General features: G+C 37.6%; 1 pseudogene across 1 annotated transcript in view; it reads left to right on the top strand.

The window, feature by feature from the left end:
* Positions 1 to 10,120, top strand: part of LOC101298521 — a 20,796-nt pseudogene that overhangs the window by 354 nt on the left and 10,322 nt on the right. The window contains exon 2 of the transcript XR_184811.1: positions 313 to 787. The product of XR_184811.1 is annotated as a TMV resistance protein N-like (transcript). The remainder of the gene's footprint in view (positions 1 to 312; positions 788 to 10,120) is intronic.

Raw genomic sequence — 10,120 nt, 5'->3', positions numbered from 1 at the left:
ATATATATATATATATATATATATATATATATATATATATGATATGTTATAATATGTATCTTCATTTACTCAATTTTCAATACGTACTGGCTAGTTAGAATTTCTATATTGCTGCTTTAAGTCTTCTTTATGTGGTAAAACAATACCATGAAATGACAACTCTCTTAATCCGCGGTAAGGCTAGGGTATGTTAGAATGTTACACATCAACTGATTTTTACCAATAATTTTACCACTTCAAGGAATCATTTCAACATTTTATGCGAAATTGGATTTTTAATTACGTACTATAATTAACCAATTTATGTTGCAGGAAAAGGAGGGTGTGGCTTGGGACATTTGAGAGTGCAGAAGAAGCAGCACGAGCCTACGACGAGGCTGCAATTCTGATGAGCGGCCGAAATGCCAAAACAAACTTTCCAGTCACTACAACTGAAACTGAAGCTGCTAATAATAGCAATATCAATTCCAATTCCAGCAGTAGTACTAGTACTTCTTCATTGTCTGCAATCCTCAGCGCCAAGCTTCGCAACTGCTGCAAGTCTCTGACGTCTGGTTCCTTCACTTGCCTCAGGCTCGACACCGAGAATTCCCAAATCGGTGTTTGGCAAAAGCGCCCCGGGCCACGCTCAGAATCGATCGAATTGGCTGATGATAGTGGAGCTGGGACAGAAGAGTGGTTTACATGCGGAGAAGGCTGAAAGTACTAGTGCTCCTCAATTATCCCATGAAAACCAAGCTCTTCTGGCCGAGGAGGAAAGGATTGCATTGCAGATGATAGAGGAACTTCTCTATACAGATTAATGACTTGGTATTTATTTTTGGGGTCCCGATCGATCAATGGTGGTATTATGAATGTATGGTAGCCTGAGTCGAGAATCAAAATCACGTGGAGGTATGATGATGGTAGCTAGGTACTATGAAGGTATTAGGTATAGTAGCCTGGTAGGTTGTAATCCATGCATGACTGCATGAGCTAACTGCGTAGTCCTATCAATCAATGCACTTGATCCACTCCAGTAAGGAGCTAAAAGGAGCGATGTGGTTAGCTGGTCGCGCATTTAGGGCATTCAAAACTAATTGTACTGGGAAATGGTTTGATTAAAGCAGCAACGGGGTGCCGCTGGGAATTTTGAGCAAAATCAACCCTAAGTTCAGTCTCCCAGAGACGAACACAATTGCTTGATCGAGATTACGACGTCGTCAAGCAACATGGACCAATTGGACTTGATTGTATTTAGGATGACAAACTGAAATATTTGGAATAATGTTGCTGGCATATGTTTTTTTTACCGTCGATTTATATATACTGTGTATCAGTGTACTGTATGGTAAGCATGAAACCCCACTGTAGTGTTCATTTGTTCAAAACTCCAAATCCATGCAAGACCGTCATTATCATGTAACACATGTACGTACGTCTCCTTTGTTCAAGTTATAGTCCCAACTTGAACGTAAATGGAATGTCGACTATCCAACACCCTGTCACTCAGTCTGTCACCCTGCATGTATAGTTCAAAAGAATCATAAATTTACTGCAGAAATCAAAACTTGAGGACCATGGATGATCGAGTTTGTTGATTTACTAACTAGCTAGTCTTTTGTGGCCATATATAGTTTTGTATACTGTTATAACTACAAGTTCGATTGGCGTTTGCCCACGTTTGCAATGTCACAACTACGTACAAGTTCAATCGAAAGGAACATACGTACACCATCCAGGTTCTTGTGATCTCTGCATACATACACTCTCCAGTCCATCATCAATAGCGGTACAGCTACAAAACCAGTCATATATATGTTGCCATCTGATACGTATGTACCTTTCCTGTGTCTCTGTCTCATTCAACCGGAGGTGACAATTAACAGAACAAACAATGCAGAGAATACAAACACGGATTGGGAACCATAATGAATGTATCAGTTTAATTAGTGCGTACAGAGTTTGTTGTAGTACGCTTTAACCATGATATGTACATAGGTGTACATAGCATATATGTTCACGTTCGTATAATCTTAACGATACGTGTATGACATAGTGAAGGTACCGGTCATGATGCTTGTGGTCTCTATTAAACAGACTTTGTGAATGACAACATATATATGAAGTAACCTTTTGATGGTAGTTTAAGCAATGAATAAATGGCATATATCATTGTTGTAGAAAAAAAAAAAAACGAGATACGTTTATGAAGATAACGAGGAATCTAAAGAGACGTATAAGTATAACGAAGTATAGCTGCTACGTTAAACAGAAGAATCCAGGCTGACCTAGAGGAGAGAATTAGTTTTTTTTTTTTTTTTGTTAACAGCAACTGGACACAGAATGCCGTTGCATTGAAAGGTCTCTGTTAAACAGATTGAGCAAGTTCAAATTGACGTAACTTGAAAGCAATGATATTTTCCGATTTCTTGATCTGTAATTCTATATAAACACTTTGATTTCATTTTAATTCGTTTACATATGTTCATATATTATTGTGTTCAGATTCCTTGTGATATTGCAGGTTACAGCTGGTGTGCTTAGTTAGGCATCTATGTTATCCACAAAACACACCGTTTGTATGGAAAGGTCATCAGAAGTATATATCAAAACTGCTTCTAGATCATAAAGGAATGATATTAAAAAGATAAAGGATTGCAGTACGTTAATGCTTCCTTAAACCAGTACATAGCTTAACCCAAAATAACCTGTAGGCTAGGGAGTTTTAAACCAGCTTTAAAAATTCTCACTCTTCTAGTCTTCTCCATAGAAACCAGAAACATACATGAAGGCATGAATCTTTATTTTCCAGGCGGATCATGAAATTGGAAGGAATTCTGATGATTGTGAGCAGCAAGCCAACTGTCCCAATTAACACAGAAGTTACCTATCATCACATTAATTAAAGCCTCGAAGAGTAATACACACAGAAGTTCGAATAGAGCTTTTAGAACAGTCACCAAGTGACTCATGATTTTCTTCAGCCCCTGGACAAGGTCAAGAAGGGCAGCAACTCAGCAAGTGTCATCAGTTAATTTCAAGCCGAGTGTTTGATCATTTGTCACAACTCACAAGGATCCCGTGTAAATACTTCCAATGCTGGGGCCTCCAAATACTAGTGGATTTGGTATCATCTATATAAGAGCTAGCTGTCATCAGTTAATTTCCTGTTATATGCATGTAGTCATTAGTCACAAGCCTTCCTTGCATCATAATCCATGTATATATTTTCAATGCTGGGAAACTGGAGGCTTCCAAATATTTCAGAAGTGGAAGGACCAGAATTCCCTTTTGAAGTATATATATATATATGCTACTTAATCAATGTACCAGCTCCATCACCAGTAATAGCAGTACGTAGTAATGCTGAGAATTTTATTCACCACTGAAGTAGGCAAGCAGTGAAGCAGTTTCTTAGAATCTAAATCATTAGCGTCCCAAAAGTCCTGGACATGAGTATCTAAATTTAAAAGGCCAAATTCAGTAGCCAAATCACTAAGACCTCCACAACCAATTAGTCATCAACCCAAAACCTTGAACATCATCCATTGCCAAATCTCCAAATAGACCATCGTCATCAAACCAATCCCAAAATGCATACTACTTAAACTGCCCACTATCTCCTTCAACCATCCCAAAATCTATCAATTGCAGATAGGTTGGCTAATTTTGGGGCAGAACATAATGGGTTTCATTGGTGGGATGCAATGCCTCCGTTCATTCTCACTCCATTTTGTAATGAATTTTATGGGCGGTCATCCTATCGTATTTCTTGATTTAGTTTTTTCTATCATTGGTTTGTGTATCTTAATTTGTTGCTTCTTGGTTTGTAATAGTCAGTGCAGTTGTTTGCTTTTTGTCTCTGTAGTTAATCATGTCAGTTTGTATTTTTATTCATGTGTGGCAAGGTTTTGGCATGGTCCCCCTTGTCTGTTTATCTTTTGATTATTCAATAAATTTTCGGGTGAGAACAAGGAAATAACTCTTATTCTGCTTACCAAAAGAAAAAAAAAAAAAAGGGTAGACAACCATCATCATGAACCCCTAAGAGAACCTTCTATTTACTCAATCATCCTAGCCAGATTATGCTTCCCATAATTCTTCAACCCATCTGTAACAAAATCAAAGCACCGCGAAATCGGTACCAACCCCACCTCAGTCATCTTTATATAGTAATTCGCAGCCTCAACAAATCAGCCTTCACGTCCGGCCATGGTTGTTATCAACATGGTATACACCGGCCCGACTGGAGGATCTCTTGACCTTCATCCCACTAAGAAATCAAATGCATGATCAAACTGACCATTCATAGAGTCGTATTTTTTTTGAGCGGGGACGAGGGAGTTGACGAGCTCTACGGTTTCGAGGGAGGTGGGGTGGTGGGTGCAGGACCATTTGAAGAAGCGGAGGGACTTGGTGGCGGAGTCGACGTTGATGTGGAGCTAGTTGATGGTAGCTTCGGACGATGTTGGTGATGTACGTGGTGGATGGCGGAGAAGTAGTCCGGCCTCTTTGGTTGGGGGAAACGGCGAGGGAGGAGTTAAGGTGGCGAATAGGAGGTGGAGGGTTTTTGGGTTTTGGTAGGGAGGTTTTGATGAAGGAACTGAGCATTTTTTTGTCGTTTGTTTAGTTGTTAGCGGGAGCAACTCAATTTAAGGAGAAAGTGAGTCACAATTGTTGTAGAACCGTTTAAGCAAAGATTGATTGGAGCATCAATAGAATAGGAAGGAGTGTCGACTGCCAAGGTAGTTTTGTACAAAATGGAGATATGTGAGTTTTACCCATTGCGATAACATTAATCTTTTGCAAATGAGATTAAGTTGATTTTTTTATTGGAGATTAAGGTGATTGTCAATTGACGAAAACGAGAATTTTTTTTATTCAATATGGAATATATAAACAACATAACTACATCTTTCCTAGTTAATCTAAATGGATCGACGGAAACACATCAAGAGGAAAGTAAGAAAACCAAACTCCTAGAGACAGATTACAATGAGCTAGATTTGCTAATTCGTTAATGTATACCACAGAAAAGAATGCTGATAGCCAGATGAAGTATGTCTTGCGTGAAAAGTCTTGATGCATTATGGAGGGTCGCTTGTCTAGTAAGATAACATGAACAATTTTCTAGTCACCTCTAACAACGACCAGATGCATACGCTGATCCAGGGGAAACAATATGGAAACCCTCTCTTAAAGTTGTAGCGTCAGCCACCAAAACCTTTATTCATCCAATATAATGCAACTACCAAGGTTTAAGAACTCGCTAGGTGTTCTCAAAACGACGGGTAGGCTTGCAGCAGCTAGAAGGAACATAGACTGGCTGATAAATTTTGTTAAGCTATTAGGGCGCATGGTGGAGCGCCTAGACAAGTTGGACGGTCTTTGTTTTAGAGCACTAATATGAGAACTACGAAAGGATTGTCATTACCATCCTAGAGAACAAAACCAATAGTACGTAGCTTTGCCAATACAAACTTATCCATCAAAATTCAATTGAAATTAATTTTCATTCCTACATGGTAATTGTAAAAAAAATTATTTAAACCCACAACTCCATAGTCTATACTCTATACTGACTAATAATTTTGTAAAGAGAAAATCACATATAAGGAACTGACCAAATTTAAAAACACAAAAACCCACATTCAATATTTCTTATACAAATTAGGACATGAACTCAATCCCAACACTAATAACAACAGGCTTGACCTAAATTGTAGATATGATATGACTAAAATGCCTAACTCTAAATCAAAAAGCACACACCTCGTCCTTTATCTTCTTTTAAGACCCCATCACCACAGATTTGCTCCTCTCTCTCTCTATTGCTCTCTCTCTCTCTCTCTCTCTATGTCTCTCTCTCTCTCTCTCTCTCTCTCTCTCTCTCTCTCTCTCTCTCTCTCCTCTCTCTCTCTCATACCAACGTAAGAAGCGAAGCAGCCATCTCGACTACGGAAGATGCTCGACGACGACACTCATATACGACGGACGACGCTCGCCAACGACGCTTGACTCCTCAACATCGACGATGAACGAGGCTCGACAACGGCTCCGCCTCGACGACGATGGCTCTGCCTTGGCGACGACGGCTCCGCCTCGAAGATGACTGCTCTTCCTCAACAACGATGGCTCTGCCCTAATGACGATGGCTCCACGGATCCCTTTCGGTCTCACTGTACATATTCCTCAGTTCTCCACCACCGTCAAAATCCAATCTGCTACTAAAGCTACCTGATATGAGGCCAATGACATGAGCAATCAACGCCGTCAAGGAGGAAGATGAGTCGATTCTTGTTCAAAGAATATTAATTCAATTGTCGTTGAATTTTGGGGGTTCAGGTTTGGGTATATGATTGGGTTGAGCGTTTGAGTAGCAGTGGGAGGTTGAGGTCAGACGAAGACAATGCATTGAAAATGGAGCTATATGATTAGGCTGAGGTAATGCATTGAAAATGGAGCTATATGATTAGGCTGAGGTAATGCATTGAAAATGGAGGAGAATGGTTGAGGCAGTAGCAGTGGGTTGAGTAGCAGAAGTAAGTAGTAGCAGAGTGGGATGCGTATCAAACGTAAGCAGTAGCAGACATATTGGTAGTAAAAGTCGACATTAGCAGTTAGATTCGCGGTAGCAGTAGCCATTTTGTCGTTAGTAGCAGAAAGTTTCTAATGACGACAGTAGCAGTTTTATGAAGGTCTCTTATTACGACAGTAGCAGCTTTATTTGATTTCTGAGAATTGCCTGAAAAAAATTGCAATATCACCTATTTATCGGGTGTTACTGTGCTACTCGTTGACAGTAACAATTGATATGTAGTGAAGGGTATTCTGGTAAAATTGTAGTAACAAATGACATGTGGATATTGGTTTGTCATAATTTGTTAATATTTGTCTTTAAATATGTAAGATATTGTGTAAACTAAAATTTGGTCAATAAGTTTATAATAACTAGACAGTAAACCTGCGCTTTGCTGCGGGTTCATACCTCTTTTATTCCCAAGCTTCAAATGTAATAATCGCAGTAAAAGAAACGTTGCCACTTGCTTGAAATGAAAAATGTTGCAAAGAGAAGTTACAAAATGAATAACAAATAAGAGTGAAAATAAAGAGACCCAAATAATAGCAAGAAATGTACATATTATTAAGGTAGTCAAGTTTTTACATGGCTTACATTTTAGTTACAAAATGCTAGTGTAGAACTGCAGAAGAAACTGGAGTTGGTGGGCAGAAGCTGTAACTGTAGTTTGTTGAGAAAATAACTGCTCCAGTTTTGAGATATTCCCACCATCAAATTGCACGAAAGAAACCATTGGAATATAAGATGAAGAGAGATAAGTGATATAATTTGTTACACTAAATGAATATGAGATCTGATGGTCATATGAACAGTAAAAAAATCCCATTTGAATGCCAAGAATACCAACATAAAAAATTCCAAACCAATCAAAATATATTTGCGTCATTACCTTATCTTATCCTCACTGCCAAAGAAGATAATTAATAAGGAATCAACATTATTCTGATTATGTTCATTGATTGAAGATGATAATTGGAATAGAATAATAACAGACTAAGACTTCAGTGTTCAGTGATTTAAAATGATAAACAGACTTAAGACTTGAAAGATTGAAGCTTCTATGATTGTGAGGCATCATTTCAATAGAAATAATATAAATTCTACATTGCAAACAAATTAAAAGCAAAACAATAGGAAGATGCAATCTAGCAGCACAAAAGATAGAGTTTCGTGCATTACAATCATAGTTAGAAGATAAAAGTTACATTGTAATAGAAGACAAAGTCAGATATAGTTGTAGTTTTTAACATCATAAAAAAGATATAAGTTGCAGGTCACCATATAATTCACCTCATAATACATTACTGTTGTATAATTGTAATGTAGGCAAACCTCTGTTAACATGAACAACCGGAAGATGTTTAATTACATAATGAATATATTTTATATTGAAATGAAAAAGGAAAGGCCAACAACTCTCATATTTAGTAGTTGACTGTATAAGGAAATAAAAGAACAATGAAATAGTATTTAATATTAATTTGTTAATAAGTCAAGCACTGTGAGATTGAAATTAGCACTAAACAAATGACTGTTGCATCCAAATTTGGAAGATGATGACAGTGTATTAATTTGTGAAGCCTTCTTACCAAATCAAAGATCTCAGTTATCTAAAAGAGTAAAAGAAAAAAGCTGAATCAATAGTGTGTAGTCCTGACTTCTAACCATTGACATGCTGTTAGTTCTAATACAAAGGCAGTGAGCACAAACGGATTAAGTTCCCCGATAACTCTTGTTTCCATAATTTTCCTCACTATTTATTCCAATCAGATTTCATCCCAAGTGCCAAACATAATCATAATAGTTTGATAAAAATAAAGAGAAAGTTGTCATTCAATGGCCAACAATCATGATGAAGATTACCACGTAACTATGGAAAAAGGTCGGGTTTGAGCAGCAAGTGAAGAGATATCAGGATGTTGGCATTACCTCATTTGCTTCTTTGTTCCTTCTACAACTAGAAGACGGTTACTATGATTATCTTTCATCTTCTTGAAAGCTTCCAGTATCAAGTCTTCACTGTGGACACTAATAACCTGGCTAAGAAAGCAAAGGAATATTAAAATTGAGACACCAAATTTACCATCAATCAAGCTTAGTAGTCAGGAAGACTTACCTCATCAGAGGACATAAAACGAAGTCCCATGCGGCAACGCAGTCGAACTAATCCTAACTTTGCATTGCTTCAAACCATGAGTAATGTAGTTATTTATAGTGGCTCGGCCACGTTCTATCACAGCTACATTCCTCAGCATATATTTTGAAAGTAGTAGCAAGGCGCTCAATATTTGAGATGGCTTCCCAAATATTTTGCCTCTGTAATAGAACAACAATGTCAGTCAGTCTTTCACACATGCATTAAAACAAATGTTCAATTATTCCTGCAGATCTTTTTTGTTAGATACTACAACATTTACCAATATAACAAAAATCTAAGAGAAAAAGCGGTCTCCACAAAAGTTATATTCAAGCAATATTTCTTGCACTTGTATCAACAACCTGTCCTCTTTCTTGGTTCACAGCAACTTGTCATCAATGACGGAGCTTAATTTCAGCTACAAATTCCAAACCATTGTTGCCAAGGAACAAAATTGGAAGTAACCCAAGAAGTTCATGAAACATGGAAATACAATTTAATAGGCATTATTTGTCTGTTAAATTTCCCAAACTGCACTCATCCAGGATCTCTCGAACCAACTAAATGATACTGTACAAATGAGAACCCAAAAAGCAATCTTATTTCGACAAAAAAATTGCAGACTAAAAAAAATAAAAGTTAAATTGAAACCTGAAAAACGAATAATGAAGCCCTCCCCTTGATCAATGTAGAATCATTGAGCTTCTGAATCCCATAACCTGACAAAACTGCAAACTTCAAATCGCTGCATACAACAAAGCTACAAAATCAAGTTTCATCTCTCACTCTCTATCAATAAGAAAACGCAGAGGAATCACATGCAACTTATATTCACTTTACAAATTTATTGTTGTAATCAAAGCCGTATTGATCCTTTTGGGGGCATGAGAGCAAAGTTCAAGTTCTTTAAGTATTGTATACTCTGTATTCAAAGTAAATTTCATCAAACATGCATACTACTGTGTAAAAGCAAAGAAAGCAGCTATGCACGTGTTCCACAACCAATCAAGGTATGCATGTGTTCCACACCTGTCATCTTAAAAATTTCTCACTTCTGAATGACATTATCAACTGGAAATTGAAATGCATAGGAGACGTGAACAGAAAAAAAAGCTCCCATTGATTGAGAACAAAAGTAAGTACATAACTGCTAAATTGAGAACAAAGAGGTATCAATGCTGGTATACAGTGACGGTTTGGAGTAAGTACAGAATCTGGAAAAAATACTAAAGCTGGGAATTATATTGGCAAATGAACACTAATAATTGAAAAGCTTAAACCTTTGGGTGATTGTGAGGGAGAGGGAGATGGGTTTTACCTGAGGAAGATGAGATCTGAGAGTGATTGTGCTTGGAGTGCTCTGCGGCTGCTGCAACTTACAGAAGCATGGAGAAATTTAAAAGACCAACAATATTCTTGGT

Source organism: Fragaria vesca, linkage group LG5, assembly GCF_000184155.1.
Source record: "Fragaria vesca subsp. vesca linkage group LG5, FraVesHawaii_1.0, whole genome shotgun sequence".
NCBI lineage: Eukaryota > Viridiplantae > Streptophyta > Magnoliopsida > Rosales > Rosaceae > Fragaria > Fragaria vesca.
The sequence above is the reverse complement of the archived record's forward strand: the minus strand, read 5'-3'. Positions and strand labels throughout refer to the sequence as shown.